We start from the raw sequence: 16,850 nt of genomic DNA, 5'->3' as shown, positions 1-16,850 counted from the left end.
TGGGTTATAGCTCTGGCTCTGCTGATTGACAAGTAACCCTGGGTGAGTCACTTCACCTGTTTGCATCTCAAGTCAGTGAGTGCGTGTTGACTGGATGGAAGAACTAATACGATATTATTTTGTGTCTGCTCTTGAAGCCCACAGACACAAAATGTGCTATGAGGTAAGTATGTTTATCATTCTCCAGATCCAGAGATCTAGAAGCTGTGGCTGAGCCACCTCTGATTGCCCATGCTTCTCCAGATGATTTTAAACAGAAAACACAAAGCCACCTGAAAATGTACACAGGAAAATGTATGTCTCCACAAACAGCATGTGACTTTTAAGCCTGTTCACAAAGTGTGCTTGCTCCTAAAATACCGATGGGCTGCTGGTATCCCAACAGTACCTGGTATTTTGAAGTTTCCTAACTTGTTTAATGTCTCTTCCCCCGACAGAATGAGACTTACAGGTAACTGTGTCTACCTGAGTATCTTCATCACCTTCATACACATAAGGTTCATGGTATTTTATTAATGAAAAGTGGGAACATCCAATGCATCAATGCTCGTAATGGTTGAGTGGACAGAGCAGAGAGGCTGGGAGTAAGAGAAGGAAAACCTATTTGATTGAGTAACTGAGTGAATTCATAATCACAGTATTTCCCACACAGAAGAAAATGGAATAATGGTTGATCAAAGTTGACCTCAATACTGCATGCAACACTCTGGATTTTAGTGTTAACTCTGATAGAGCTTGTGCCTAAAACAAAAAACAAAACAACAAAAAAAGTTTTGTTAGTATGGGGTTCAACTAGAAACTTGCAACTTTAAATGGTAGAATCAAGGGTAAGTAAGTATATTGCCTCTGCTCATTTCACACAGTGAGGATGCAGAGCCAAAGTCTAAGAACATGACGTAGAGAGACCCCATCTCTCTTCTCTCCTTACCTCCTCACAGGTTCTTCTCAGGGAATGCAGACTCCCATCCTTATTCATGGTTCATGGAGAATTCACCACACTGTTCTGAGCATTTTACATACAGGACATACATGTAATATGAGGTGGGTAGAGATTGTTGTGTTTAGGAAACTGATGACCAGCAAGCCAGGGCGTCAATCTCTGGAGCTCCATGAACAGTGGTGAGCAGCCTTCCCTGTGGACACACCTTTGAGGGACTTGTTTCTAAACTGAGGAGCCTGGAAGGGAGCCAGAACACAAGGGAGGTCATTCAGGACCAGATGAAAATGAGGACGAAAACACACGCAAGACTTGCCTAACCTTGTCCGGGTCACAAGACATCCAAGAGTCCAGATGTTGGCCTGGATCCAGACTGTTCGCTCAGGGGAGAGTCTCTAGGTGTTCACGTGGTTCTCAGGGGCTCACCTGACATTGCCAGCACAGCTTTAAGGGGACTTAAAATGAAGTAATATGCACACCAAAAAAATGCCAAAAGAACAGTAGATTTTAAAGTTTCTTCTATAAAATGCTTAGTACACATAACAACCATGTGAACAACAAATCATCGGCTCCCATATGTACTTAAGATTCATCTTTCCTTAAAATACACTCTTCTAGTAGATGTGCTGCTCAAAAGCTAGACAAAAGTCACCCCAAAAAACAGAAAGAAAGGAAGGAAGGAAGAGAGAGAGAAAGAAAGAGAGAGAGAAAGAGAGAAAGAAAAAAAGAAAGAAAGAAAGGAAGGAAGGAAGGAAGGAAGAAAGAGAGAGAGAGAGAAAGAGAGAAAGAAAGAGAGAGAGAGAGAAAGAAAGAGAGAGAGAGAGAAAGAAAGAAAGAGAGAGAGAGACAAAGAAAGAAAGAAAGAGAGAAAGAAAGAAAGAAAGAAAGAAAGAAAGAAAGAAAGAAAGAAAGAAAGAAAGAAAACACCATGCAAACCACAGATTCTTCTAACTGTTCAATTATTTTTCAGAAAGATTGTTCCAGGGTAAACTTTGGCCAGCATAGCAGCACCGAGAATTAATCATTGATAAAAATCTTTGACAGTTTCATAGGATAAAATCGTACCTTACTGTTGCTTTAATTTGCATTTCTTAGACTGTGAAAAAGTTCCTGAAACTTGCATTTGGGACAATTTTTCTCTGTCTTTCAACAGGGACTTTGTAATTTGATGGGTAGAGCACACACACATATGTGACCATGGGCAAGGTTAGGCAAACATCTTCCACTTGTTTGCGTCAAGCTTTTATTTTGTAGCACACGTGTCTAACTGTGTTACTGTGCCATTAACATGAGCTCTGCACAATGCTTCAGGAGACAGGCTTTCATGTGAGAGACAGAAGAAGAGGGTGGTTGTCTTTTCAAATCAGAAAGTGGGAAAGTGGAACAGAGTCATGTCAGGGAGAAGGTACTGACCTCCACGCTGACCCCAAGTGATGTGACTTCACTAGCTCATCCTGGCTCCCACCTAAGTCTTCAAATTCGGAAAAGGTTTTAAGGGGAAAAAAGAGAGAGGTGTGAAGATGTGACTCAGTCAGCAAGTGCTTTCTACATAAGCGTGAGGACGGAATTTGAATCCCCAGTACCCATGTAAAAAGAAAAAAAAAAAAGGCTGGGCAGTGTGGGGTGTCTGTAATCCCAGGAGTGGGGAGGCGGAGACAGACAGGCCCTTGGAGCTCATTGGCTAGGCAGTCCAGCTGAACAGATGAGCTTCGTGTTCACAGGTTCAAGAAGAGACATGTCTCAGCAAACATAAGGAGAAGAATCCTGAAAACCCCTGACAGTGACTTCTAGGCTATACATGCTGCCCCTGGGCAGACATCCATACTAACACATGCATACACCCTCACAAACACATCCCCAAATAAAGAGAAGCAAGCAACACTTCTCCAAGCTTTCCTGGGACCAGTCAAAGCTGTAGTCAAAAGATACTCCACCACACTTGAAGAGACTTTGGGATTCATTTGGAGAACAGCAGTAGCCATCTTGAGATGTATTTATTACGAGTTTTCAGCTCAATGCCAGTGGGGGTACAAGGAGAAATTCTAAAATAACTACTTATAAACCTTAAATGAATTTAATTAGACAGCTAAAATGAAAAAAGCCTAAATTATAAGCCATTGGAGACATGATTAATTACATGCACATTATGCAGAAAGCGCAGAAACCACCCATGGCTTCCCTCTCGCATCCAGAGGTAAATGTATTGTTGCCAGCAAGAGAGCTCTTGGTGGGGACAAGTGAAAATTCAGTGTCTGCCATCAAAGCCATAAGATTTGAACAGAAAGGGTTTCTACCTGTCCTGGCGCCTAGAGACCACCGAGCCACCCTCCTTCCCAGGCAGGTCCCTGAGATTGTCTCCTATCTTTTTCTCAGAAGGCTAAGCCCAATCATCCCTCATTCTGCCGTTCCTTCGGGACCTGGCACACAGCATGGCTTTCGTTTGCCCTGCCTGCCTGTTATGTTAACACACCTTCAATAAGTTCAGGGTGAACCATCACTTAGGACCAGCGATGACAGGCAGGTTACAGTGTCATTACCTGTGGGGGGAAGCAGGTCTTCAGACAATACACAAATAGAATAATGCAATTTTTAATTTTAGAAGACATATACATGAAAAGAAAAATTCTGGAAAGATGTTCTTCAAGGATGGGAAAGAGAGATGGGCTGTAGATGGACCCTGGCTAGGCCTCTTGTCTTTGGTCCGAGAATGAAACAGCCTTGCAGCCTCCTCTTGCTCTGGTTCTGTGCCCATAAAGGTCAGCTGGGAAGTATTTTTTGGTTTGTGGGGGGGCGGGGGTCGTTTGGTTGGTTTGTTGTTTTGGTTTTTCGAGACAGGGTTTCTCTGTGCAGTTTTGGTGCCTGTCCTGGATCTCACTCTGTAGACCAGGCTGGCTGTGAACTCTCAGAGATCCGCCTGGCTCTGCCTCCCGAGTGCTGGGATTAAAGGCGTGCGCCACCATCCCCTGGTGAGGTCCTGTTTTTTAAAGTCTCCACAGTAGTAGGTATGCAAGGAATAAGGGAATTGTAATTAAACGACAATGTTGTCCTTTTCAGCTATGGTCCCGATTCTACAAGGATTTATTGAGACCCTTGCTGGGTGAGCAGCGTGTTTCTGTGAAATGGGATACATAGTGATCAACATTGAGATCCTGGATCCTGTGGAAGAGGTGTGTTTCACTAGAAAGAACCAGACAACATTGCAATAAGCAAATTGCATGGTATATTAGGAGGCAACAGGGTGTGTGTGCACAATAAAGGTAATTCGGTATGGAGAGCCGGGTAAGAGACTTGCCAGGACTAGGGGATTTGCCAGATATAGGAGCTCTGTAGGAGGGTATCTGAGGAAGGAGCTTCTCTAGCAGAGGGGACAGCCAGGAGAAAGGCTCTGAGGTCAGATGTGTCACGAGTAGGCACAGCGTGGAGGCCAGTAGATGAGGGAAGATTCAGTTAGGGCAGAAACTCGAGGTCAGCCTACCGTATGGCACATGGTGAGGATATAAGTCCAACTCAGAAAAACCAAGGAGCCTCTGCAGGATTCCAAGCAGAGGATTTAATTTCTCTTTTCCTGTGTGTGTATGTGCGCGTGTGTGCATATAAACATGGAAGTCAGAGGACAACCTTAGCTGTAGTTCCTTGGTGAGACAGTCTCTCATTGGGCTGAAACTCACCAAGTAGGCGAGGCTGACCACCAGCAAGCTCTGTGTCTCTGCATCGCCAACGTTGGAATTACAAATGGACACCAGTGTAGCTGGTTTTCATGATGTGGATTAAAATCACGTCATCATGCTCACAAGCAAGCACCTTATCGACTGAACTCTCTCCCCAGTCCAACTTCTGCTTTTTTTTTTTTAGCAGCTTTGTTGAGTATAATTCATTTGCCATACACTTCACCCATTTAAAATGCAATGGATTTTTAGTAATCAAATTTAGCAACCTAATTTTAGAATGCTTTTGTGGCTTTCCACAGAGCATGCGCACCATCAGTGTTCAGACTCCACTCCCTCCCTCACCTCCAGTCCTAGCAAACACTCATCGGCTTTCTGGCTTTAAAAATGTGCCTGTGGGCATTTGAGCTCATTGGAATCACGCAATCGACTGTCTTTTGTGACTGCCTTCTTCATGCTATTTTCAAGGTTCTCCCTGCTGCAGTATGTACCAGTACCCATCCTTTATTACTATACCTAGTTGTAGGATATTCTACAGCTTACTTAATTCATCAGCTCTTAGTAGATACTTGAGTTATCTCCACTTTGGGCTATTATGAATACTACTTTGAACTTTTGTATGTGTGGGTGTTTTTTTTTTTTCCAGTTTACTGAGGAATTCTCAAATTTTGTTGGGGAATTATCAAATTTTCCTGGGTGGCTACCCCACCTGGCATTCTCAACAGCAGTGTAAGAGGGATCTGGTCCTCCACATCTCATGCTTGTATTGTCTTCTTTATTTAGCCATACTGCTAGGCATAAAGTCTTAGCTTGTTCTAGTTTTGATTTGCGTTTCTCTAACGACTAATGACGTCAAGTATCTTTTCATGTGCTTATTAGCCAATTGTATATATTATTTAGAGAAAAATCTATTCAAATACTTGCCCATATAAAACTTAGCTTGTCTTTTTTTTTTTTTTTTTTTTTAATGATGTCTTTAAAAGAGCCTATTCTGACTGCTTGGTTTAAAAATAATACACGCCGGGCGGTGGTGGCGCACGCCTTTAATCCCAGCACTCGGGAGGCAGAGCCAGGCGGATCGCTGTGAGTTCGAGGCCAGCCTGGGCTACCAAGTGAGCTCCAGGAAAGGCGCAAAACTACGCAGAGAAACCCTGTCTCGAAAAAAACGAAAAAAACGAAAAAAAAAAAAAAAAAAAAAATAATAATACACATACTCTTTTGGAAAAACAGGAGAAAAAAGAAATAATTTTAAAAGAAGGTGATTTGAAGAATGAGGGACGGCTCAATCGGTAAAGTGTTTGCCGCACAAGCAGGAAGACCTGAGTTTGGGGACCTCAGACCCACATCAAAGGCTGGGAGCAGCAGGGTTCGCCCACAGTGTCAACTCTAGGGGGATGGAGATGGGGGGATCCCTGGTCATTAGCAGTCTACCTTGCCAAATCCAGAAGCTGAAGAGTCAGTAAAAGAGCGTCTCAAAAAAAAGAAAGGAAGGAAGGAAGGAGGGAGGGAGGGAGGGAGGGAGGAAGGAAGGAAGGAAGGAAGGAAGGAAGGAAGGAAGGAAGGAAGGAAGAATGTAACTGAAGATACCTGACACATCAACTCTGGCTTCCACACACATGTACATCCACATAACACTTGCACACAACACACGCACACGCGCGCGCGCACACACACACACACACACACACACACACACACACACACACACACACAGTGCACTGAAAGAGTTTGGTGCAAGCACTGGCCCTCACCACGCCTTGTGGGCTGTCACTGGTCAGGTGGAGATTCTCCACCAGGCGCAGATCTCAGAAAACTAGATTGTCTCTGACCTTTGCTGTTCTGCTTTCCTGGGCTCAGTCAGGACAACACTGATGGGTTACCCCAAATGAGGAAACTAAGGTGACTTGAGCTCGTACATCACCTCACAGGACACAGAGGCAAGGTACCCATAGAGCAAACAAACCCATAGTAAAAGAGATGGTTGTAGTTCCCTAACGTGAGACACGCTTGTGGGGGGAGGAGAGGAGGGACTAGATTTCCTAGTTGAGTGCTTAAGTGCAAAGTTATTCTCAAACATAAGAAGGAGTGATGGGATTGTAGTCAATACTGTATCATCATAGGTGATGGTGGTAGCCGGTACTGCATCATCATGTCAAATTAATATTGTTCTCGAATTAGATGGTGAGACTGGATTCACCAGTCCTGAAGGAGGGTCACAGAATACAAGGGAAAACACAAATATCTAAGGGGATTATGTGAGAAATGAATATACAAATAGTCGCAGGGCAGACAACTAGAAGAAAATAGACTCAGTAGTTAGATGTAATTGTAATGAAAGGAAACAGCAATATTATGTTCCCTGTTCATATTAAACTGCCAGGAGGGTGGGAAATGCTGTCTAGCTGGGCAGTCAAGCATAACTGTAACTCTACATTTACAGAAAAGCAACTCATACCTTGGTGGACATCCCACGGTCTCTTCCACATACACCAAAAGTCCCAACTAGCCATAGGCATGAGACAGACTTATGGGTATTATTTTCTTCTTCACATAGACAACTCTTGCTCAGGTGTTCCTATATCCTTCAAGTGGTTAATCATAAATTCTAAGGTTAGATTACCTAGATGCAAATCATCAGCACTCACTGGATGTTAGTGTTTAGACCAATGGCGTCTCTTCATTGGCTCTCTGTTTCCCCCCAGTGCATCATGGGAATGACAATTGAACATACTTCCCCCAGGCAGTTGTTGAGACCTGAAGGAAAGACTTGAAAAATGCTGCAGCAGAAATCCTGGAGCACAGTAACTGTGCACTGACTAGTACTGGGTACTATCCGGGCCCATGTGGAATAGCTATAACAAATTATCTATGGCTGTAAACTTTATGCAGAAAAGAGGTTTATTTGATTGATAAAGTTTTGGACACTGAAAGTATAAGATATAGAAGCCCCATCTGTTTGACATCGGGTGCAAGCCTTCTGGCTTCGTCACAGTATAGCATAGATCAACATGGAAGGGGTCCTTATCAGAAGGAAAGAGAACTCAGCAAAACCAGAATCGGGGGGACAAAGTGATTCTTTAAACAGCAACCCTCTCTCGAGAACTGACCTACACCTACGAGACCTGACCCACTCACAAGGCACGGTATTAATTCATTCATGAAGGCAGAACCCCGTGACCTCATGACTATTGGATCCCATCCACACAGCCAGACATCCCAGACATCCCAGCATTACCATAATCTTGATGAGGTTTGTTAGTACGGCTGTGTGGCTGGAGCTTCACTCCCCATGAACGGCACTCTTTTCTCTCCCACCTTATCCTCAGCCCTTTCAACAGGACCATTTACTCACCAACTGCTCAAGGCTCCTCCCTCTCATCTCCCCCACTGTCTTTAGTCTTGATGATTCCGGCAGGTTTCTTCTTTCACTTTTCCGCCGAGGTCCAAGGCTTGGGAAGTAAGTGGCTCCGACCTGATCTCAGGGATGGAACCACACACCCATCACATTCCGACGGAGTTCTGAAGAGGATTTCAACTTTGTTCTGGTCCCCTCCTTCCCCATCTCCTCACCCTCACCTTTCCTTGATATACCCAAACCTGTGTAAGCTTGATTAAACACAAGTCATGGATCCTTTTTAAACAGCCCATTAAAACTATTAAGAGCTGAAAATTGACCTTGGAAAATGACTGCAATAGCTTTATTACATTGCTTGAGGTGGGGGGAACGGGGGAGGGGGGAGGGTAGGAGAGGGTGCTAGTTAGAAAGCCTGGTTGTCTTGCTTCTGATTTCTCAGGGCTCTCTGTACAAGCTTCTAAATTTAGATCTCAAGAATTATTGAGCTTCTACTGGGGGAAAAAAATTCTGAAGTCCTGCCAAAGCTCAAAGTAACTCTCCAGCTCTTTCTCCTAGAGACCTTGGAAAGAGACTGGGTGAGGGTTTTACATTGTGTGTGTGGGGGTGGGTAGCTGTGGGCATGGTTGTTATTAAATTTGTTGCTGGGGAGGAGATGAGTGGAGAGAGTGAGGACACTGCTTAACTGGCCTCTTCCTTGGGACTTTGGGCTGAATCTTTGCAGGCATTTACAGCCAACAGGAAGTGGAGACTAGACAAAATACCAAAACCCATCTAGTGTTTTATAAAAGCAAGATTCAAAACATATTTCAAAGGTAAAGACAAAACTCTGCCTTATCAGGCACACACACACTCGTACGTATTTAGGGCCAGGAATGGGTGTCAATAAGGGCTTAATCTGGGGGTCCAGTGGGGTCCAGGGAGAGACCTGCCCAACCAAAGTGGTGTACCATCTCCCCTCTCCTGAGGGCGAGGTAAAGAATGACCACTGGACTTCTAGATCTCTTCTGGTATGCTATAAGACAGTGGTTCTCAACCTGGGGATCAAAGGACCCTTTCACAGGGGTCGTCCAAGACCATCAGAAAACACAGGTATTTGCAATGCATAACAGTAGCCAAATTACAGTTATGGAGTAGCAATGAAATCATTTTATGGTTGGTTGAGGGGGTCACCACAAGGTAGGGAACTGTCTTAAGGGTCCCAGCATTAGGAAGGTGAGAAGCACTGTCTAAGGAGTTTCCTGGGCACCAGCCATGCATCAGGTATTGTACTAACCATGTTGGTAGACTCTTCCTTCTTCATCACTAATCCTCACAGCATCCCATGGCAGAAGGACCACTTCGCAGAAGAGACCGTATGGGGCACAGAAGTCATTTGCCCCAAACCACACAGCAATGAAGTGACAGTGCCTGAGACCGGATCTGAAATGTCCCCAGCAGCCATGCACTAAAAGGCTCTAGCCTGAGGCACTAGGGGGAAGTGATACTATCTTAGGAAGTAGGGCCTACTTAGAGGAAGTGGTCACTGTAGGCATAGTGGGCCCCGACAGTCACTTCCTTCCCCAGCCACCATGGGACTGAGCACTACCACATGTTCCCCTCTCCCCATGTTCTCTCTCACCGCAGGACCAGAAGTCGAGTGACCACAGACGGAGACCTCTGAAACCGTGAACCAAAATACACCTGCATCCTTGAAGCTGGTTCCTGGAGGTACTGTGTCACAGTGACGGGACGCTGGCAATACGACGCCTGAGTCTCGGCACCTGGGTGCGCGTGTGCACATACACGCGGGACCGAAGGTCCTTGCATCAGAACGTTCGTTGGCAGTTATCTCCTCTCCTGCCCACCACACGTTAAGGGCCAGCTGGTGTACCCATCCCCTTTGTGTCCCCAGTGTTGAGGCGCGAAGAGTACAGAAGATGGAAAAAACTGGAGTCTCGGCCCTCAAGGTTCTAGGGGAAGCAAGTCTTATTTCTCTAATAAGCAAACGGCAACCAAATGCACTGCATGGGGGATCCTGAATAATTCCCCCAAAGTAATCTGGCCAATCACATTGGGAAGTGCAGGCCCCAACAGTCCCTGATAGAGTCTGTCACCAAGTTTCCCCTTCAGAGGAGTGCCAGAGTGAGAGTTGCCATACTTGTCTGGGTAATAGCCTATGGCTAAACTGGGCATTTTCTGGGGCCAGAGAAGTGCTGTAGGCAATATCCTGGCAATCACCTTTAAACCGCTGGAAAACCACCGGCACCAGTGACATTTCCAGAAGTCTGGAAGCTGGCGCCAAGCAGAGTGAAGGGAAGTGCCTGGGAGATGTTCCTTCATGCCCACATCTGTGTTGTCTTACAGGTCAGACAGCTCAGCCTGGCAGAGCTCAGCCTGGCAGAGCAGGGCAGAGGCAGCGCCTGCACAGACTCACAGATGCTTCCTGCTTCCTTGCTGTGAGCCCCTAGGAGAGTTTGTTCATGCCTTCTCATCCTTGGCTTCCTCCCCCTAAAACAGTGAGACGACACCACCTTCCTCACAGGCTTGCTAGAGCCTTAAATAAAAATTTTAAATGTGCTGAATGCTAGTTGGCAATGTTATTATTTCAATGCAAATTGCTCCTTTCCTCTACAGACTCAGAATTCTCCCTACGCCCAATTTTCATTTGGAACTTAATTTAAGGAAACAAAAATTACAATGCTGCACCTCCCCACCATATCGGTCAGAGTGCCACATCATCAAGTTTGGTCAAAGGTTGTGGAGAACGGGCCCTCCCGCCTACTGCTTGTGTGGATATAAATGCTGCAAGCCTGGGATGTAGACCTGACAGTGGTCCTTGCCCTCGACTCAGCAGGGTTTCTTCCAGCAGCTTACCTTAAAGACACACTACCAAAATGAACAGAGAGACGCAGGTCATATTGACCAATGACAGCACATGGGCCTGATTGCTCCATATTTGGAGAAATCATTTGTGGATACAAGACGGAAATATGAGCAAGGTTTGGGTGTTTGACAATCCTGAGGAACTGCCATTGATGATTTTAGATGTGGTCATGGTCCTGAGGTTTTGCTTTTCTTTAAAGATTCTTATCTCTTAGAGGTATTTGCTGAAATATTTATGAATGGAATACAATGTCAGCTGTGCTTAAAAATAGTCAGGAAGAGGGAATGTGTGGGTGACAGTACTTGGGGGTTTATTATAGTGTCCTATATTTGTGTTTGTGGGAGAGTTCCCATAACCAAATCAGGACAGCACAGATAAGGAGAAGAAAACCCTACCAAGCTCTTCCCTCTCCCCAGGGAACCGTGGCTTCCAGTGCTCTGAAGCCTTCCACACATTTTCTGGGCATTTAAGTACTATCTGTGTACTAATTCTTCATTTACAGCAGTGTTATTACCCGTGCTGATTACCTTCTCTCGTATTTTTTCCCAGTCCTGTGTTAGGGACAGGCTCCACATCAGCACACAGAGATTGGCACATTGGCACACACACCATTGCTGTCCCATTGCTACATAAGTGGCAGGGTAAGAGTGTGCTGCAGAGTTATTTACACACTCCCGTAATGCTAAGCATTAATGGTTGTCCCCAACCGGTTTACTACAATGGCCAACGCTGCAGTGGCCATTCTTGGATGTATCTACCCATGCATAAGAGTGCTTCTCCAGGGGACGGAGTAAGAGATGGGATCAAAAGCTAGTGAGATGGTTCAGTGAGTTTAGGTACCTTCGGCAAAGATTGAGGACCTGAGTTTCATCCCTGGGACCCACAGAGGGCAAGGAGAGAACTGACTCCCACAAGTTGTCCTCTGACCTCTACACCCAAGCACAGAGGGCACAATTGCACACAAATACAGACATCCCTCACAGGTGTTCCCAGAGGTTCACCCCTAAAGGATTCTAGGTCTTGGAAGGTAGATAATTAAGACTAACTATTGCCCATGTTTTAATAAAATAATTTTTCTTTCATGAATCATTAATGGGTAGAAAAACCTGCCCCTCAATTATTCCCATCCCACCTCCCACACACATATAGTGTTTTATTTGGCATGCAATCACTCATACCCAGCCTCCTTGATCTCTAGAGCTGGTGGATTAGGATCCTGACAGCCCCCCACTCCCAATACCTGACAGCCGCATCTCTCCTATGACATAGTAAATAGACACATTATTGAGTAGGAGTGTAGACTGGAGGAATGATTTTAGGGTACTTGAACAGCAATGTCCTTCTAACTGGGGGCCTCAGCTGACCTAGAAACTAACATATACCCCCAGAGTACATCAAAAAGAAGAAGACACTGGCCCTATGGCTTCCTCTGTCCAGATTAGTCTGGCTGGGCTGGATCAGGACCCCATGTCCTGAGGCTGTCTACTCTTACAGTATGGCTGAGTGCTCTTGCCCGCAGATCGGAGTTCCTGAAGTCTCTGTCCCAAGCATCTTCCTCTGGTGCAATTCCCTTCTTAATTCAGCCAGATGCTGATGCCAAGCTTTCATGGGCACACCCAGAAACTTCTGTGTCTTGTATGGCTGTTTTCTCCTTCTCACTCATCATTTGCCTTCCTTCTGAAAAGTCTTGTTTCATAAATCTCACCATATGACTCTTCTGTATGTCGCTTCATCTTCATTGAAAGGGAGAGAGGAGCCAGATAAGTCTCTTCCATACAATTTTATAGGTTTGGGTTTGATAGCATGACACTGGAGAAATCTCGAGGCCGAGATGACCTCACCCACATTTAGAAAACCGCATCCTTGTTTGGAGAAGTGGTTGCCTCAAGCTGGACCACAAAGAGTACAAAGTGAGATTAGAAAGCCCTGCTGTTTGGGGAAGTAAAGAAACACTCGAAGAATGATGGGGACATGTCAAAATATGGCCAGGTTTCCAGGGCCAAGTCTAAACTAATTTGAACATCAAAATAAACAAGGATATAACCTATGGAAGGAAATCAATCTGAATATGCTACACTTGATTAAATAATCACCGGGGAGAGAAGTTATCTTAGCTTCTCCTGTTGGAATAAAACATTGAGAAATGAAACTTAAGGGAAAATGGGTTTATTCTAGCTTGTGAGAATCCAGCATGATGGCAGAAGAGGAGGCAGCAGATGTGGTGATATATTGTGTACCCTAATAAAATGTGCCTGAAGATTAGAAAGAGAAAGGAACAAGCCATGGCTTACCTCTAGGACTCTTCAGCCTGGAAAAGCCTCAGCCGATAGACCTCCCACTGAATGAGCTTCCTCAGCCCAAAAAGCCTCTGGCTGAAAGGGACACCCACTTCTGTTGAAAAGCCTTTAGTTCCTGTCTCCTCAGCCTTCTATGCCTTTCTCTGCCCAGCCATCACTTCCTGGGATTAAAGGTGAGTGTGCTTCCCAAGCAAAGGCATGAGATCTCAAATGCTGGGATTAAAGGTATGTGCTGCCACTGCCTGGATCTGTTTCTCTCCCAGACCGAGTCAATCTCATGTAGTCCAAGGTGGCTTTGGAATCACACACAGAGATCCAGATGGATCTCTGCCTCCTGAGTGCTAGGATTAAAGTTGTGTGCCACAACTGCCTGACCTCTATGTCTAATCTAGTGGCTTGTTCTATTCTCTGATCTTCAGGCAAATTTTTATTAGGGTACACAATATATCGCCACAAGCAGGAGCTCAAGGCAGCTGATCTCACTCATACACACACACACACACACACACACACACACACACACACACTCGCTGCATTCACAAGCAGGAAGCAGAGAGTGATAAGTCACACTGCCGCTCAGTTCCCTCTCTTCATTTACACAGTCTAGGATTCTAGCCAGGGAGCTGTGCCACCCACACTGGGCAGCTCGTCTCCCCCCAAAGAATGAAGATAAAATAAGGGCCTGTCTTTCAGGGTTATATCAGGTTGGTGATGAGCACTAACCATCGTGGAAGTTGTCCTCCTTCCAGCAGCAAGACGACCGAGAAGTGGGAAAGGAATGGTAGGATCAGAGAAGAACCGAGTTAACCACTGCGAGGGAAGAAGCACCAACCATGAACACCCCGTGGGTGAGAATTTGGGAAATAATGGAATATTTATATAGTCTGAAGGCCTCTCCCCACAAAAGAACCTCACCAGGGAAAACCAGGAGCTCAAAGCTAACCTCCACAGTGATGGGACAATTCAGCCACACACGTTTCCTGCTATGATGCATCATGTCCTGCTATGATGCATGCAGGAAATGCAACATGCCTTCTGGGACATTTCTGTAAAAGCATCACAGTGTGACCCTTATCACATAGAAACATCAGATGGACTCAAGGCGGGGGTTCTTTTATAAAAACCATTCACCAGAAAACCAAAAAGAATGTACACCTAAAAAGGATGAATCGATTGATTGACAGATTGATTCGTTAGGCCTTAATATGCATGATTACAAAAAAAAAAAAAAAAAAAAAAAAAAAAAAAAAAAAAAAAAGAACCAGTCAGAGTGCTTCAAGAATATCAATATCATGGAAAACAAAGAAACACTGGGAACTGATCCAAATCAAAGAAGACAAAATAGACAAGACAATATGATAGCAGGCTTCTCTTCACTACGAAGAGTGTTGTGAGTATAATAAAGGATATGGAAATAAGATTTGTAGATTAGAAGGTCCCATGCAAATGCCTATTGCTTGCTTGATAACTATGGCCCTGCTTTGGGGTGACAGACTGTCGGGTATTTGCCAGCTTTCTTAATTCGTGTGGGGTCATATTTTAAAAAATACCATAGACGGGGTGGGCTGAGCAATACAAAATGATTTATTCCAGTTACAAAGGCTGAGAGGTCTAAGATCAAAGTGCTAGCACCGCTTGGGTTCTGGTGATTTCTCACTTCCGGTTTGTAGAGGCACATCTAATTATATCAGCCTGAAAGAGAATACAAAGGAGGCGAGTTCTCTCACTGCCATCTTGTGTCTTTCATAAGGTCACTAATCATTCTGGAAGGCTCCACCCTATAACCTTCAGAAAATCCCATCTCCTGAGGCTACCTTGGAGGCTGGGCTTTCACATAGGAATGTGGGGATACCCAAACATGGAGCCTACGGCAGCAGCAAAGGGCCTTCCCTCGTGTTTGTGACTTAGGAGAACTGTGTGTTTCAGTTTCCTTCAGAAGCAGCTTGAGGAAGAAAAGGCTCGTTTGGCTCCAGATGCTGCGGCCCGTGACAGCAGGGAATCACGGCAGTAACTGGACACGCTGGTGTATTGCCTTCACAGTCAGGAAGCAGAGAGTGGTCGGTGCCTGTGGTCAGTTCATCATTTCCTTTCCATCTAGCCCAGGAAATGGTACCACTCACATGGGTGGGTCTTCCTACCTCAATTAACTTAGTCAAAATAATCTACCATAGGCATGCCTACAGATCCCTCTCCTAGGTGACTCTAGGTCTCCTTTGACAATTAAGATTGATCATCGTATAGGAGACAGACGGGACTACCTGGTAAAAAGTTTTATCTGTAAGCCTAGAAGGTGGCTCTGTAGGTAAAGGCTGCTGCCACAGAGCCTGATAGTCTGAGCTCAATCCCCAGGCCCCACATGATAGAAGGAGGGAATCAGTTCCTGCAAGTTGTCCACAGGTACACCACGGCGTGTGTGTGTGTGTGTGTGTGTGTGTGTGTGTGTGTGTGTGTGTGTGTGTGTGCGCATACACACACACACACACACACACATTTAAAAATACTATCTGAGCCGGGCGGTGGTGGTGCATGTCTTTAATCCCAGCACTCGGGAGGCAGAGGCAAGCGGATCTCTGTGAGTTCGAGGCCAGTCTGGGCTACCAAGTGAGTTCCAGGAAAGGCACAAAGCTACACAGAGAAACTCTGTCTCGAAAAACAAACAAACAAACAAAAAAATACTATCTGAAAAATCTAGATAGAGGGCTGATGAGAATTCATGGTATAATTGCTCTAATTTTCCGTAAGTCTGAAATCACGCCAAACTAAAAAGAAAAGAAAAGTGGGCAGTATACCCAAACCACCTCCTCCGAAAAATGATCTTGAGCCTGAAGGAAAACACACCATCCTCTCTCAGAAGCCAACGTTGCTCCCACCCCGGTACTTACCTTCAGCCACCCATCTACACCATTCTGACTACAGTCAGGTGAGCCGGGGAGCTGTAAAATGACACTGTCTTCTCTCCTGACACTAAATACCTCCACTTCTCCATGTGTCCCAGACCACAGATAGAGTGCCACCGCCGGGACATGTGTCGTGATGGGGTGACCTTCTCTCACCCTGTGTCCCAGCATCTCACCCAGCATCAAAAGGCAGGAATTATGCCTGGCTTACCGACCACTAAAACTCTCAGTGTGGGGCCCCGTGTGAAATAAAGATACAGCCCTCCTGGTAGAAAAATAGTTATGAGTTTTAAGACAGAGACAGATAAGTATTAAATCTCGTACAAAAACCTTCCTGTGTGAACCAGAGGGCACAGCCCAGTGATGCTGCCCATAGCCACCACAGTACCAGTGCAGAAGAGGGACTCTGTAAATGTGTGCTGTGTGGCTGAATAAATAATGTTCCTTGGGCACATTTCCAGTCTGAATTTGAAGCTGAGGTCTCCAAACGTTTACACTCATATTTGATAGGAGCCTTCACAAACCAACACAGGATAGACTTGGAATCCAGGAGCACTCCTTCCATGCAGTGGAAATGCTGGGATGCCTCCAGCCTCCCACACTCTCCTCCCCAAAGCCACCTCCCTGGACCAGCCAATGTGGGCTCTTGACATTTTGAAACTCTATGCAAGATGCAGCCCTTGCCCACCTCCCCTCACAGATAATCCACTGCTGCCCCCCTCTCCCCACCCTCAGACTCATTCCAAGTACAGAATGTTCTAGCCAAACTGAGCTTTGAAAAGGGGCCATCAAACCCCCTTTCACTTGTGACCTACATTGCCATTGGTTCCATGGAT

General features: G+C 45.4%; 1 long non-coding RNA gene across 1 annotated transcript; it reads right to left on the bottom strand.

Annotated features, from left to right (window-relative positions):
- Positions 1 to 493: 493 nt before the first annotated feature.
- On the bottom strand, positions 494 to 1,524 carry LOC119088601. The gene is made up of 2 exons (XR_005092264.1): positions 929 to 1,524; positions 494 to 741 (listed from the first exon to the last, which is right to left on the bottom strand). It is a non-coding gene; the product is annotated as an uncharacterized LOC119088601 (long non-coding RNA).
- Positions 1,525 to 16,850: the final 15,326 nt, after the last annotated feature.

Source organism: Peromyscus leucopus, chromosome 9 (genome assembly GCF_004664715.2).
Source record: "Peromyscus leucopus breed LL Stock chromosome 9, UCI_PerLeu_2.1, whole genome shotgun sequence".
In the NCBI taxonomy this organism is placed as follows: domain Eukaryota; kingdom Metazoa; phylum Chordata; class Mammalia; order Rodentia; family Cricetidae; genus Peromyscus; species Peromyscus leucopus.
This window is presented reverse-complemented; position numbering and strand designations above follow the sequence as displayed.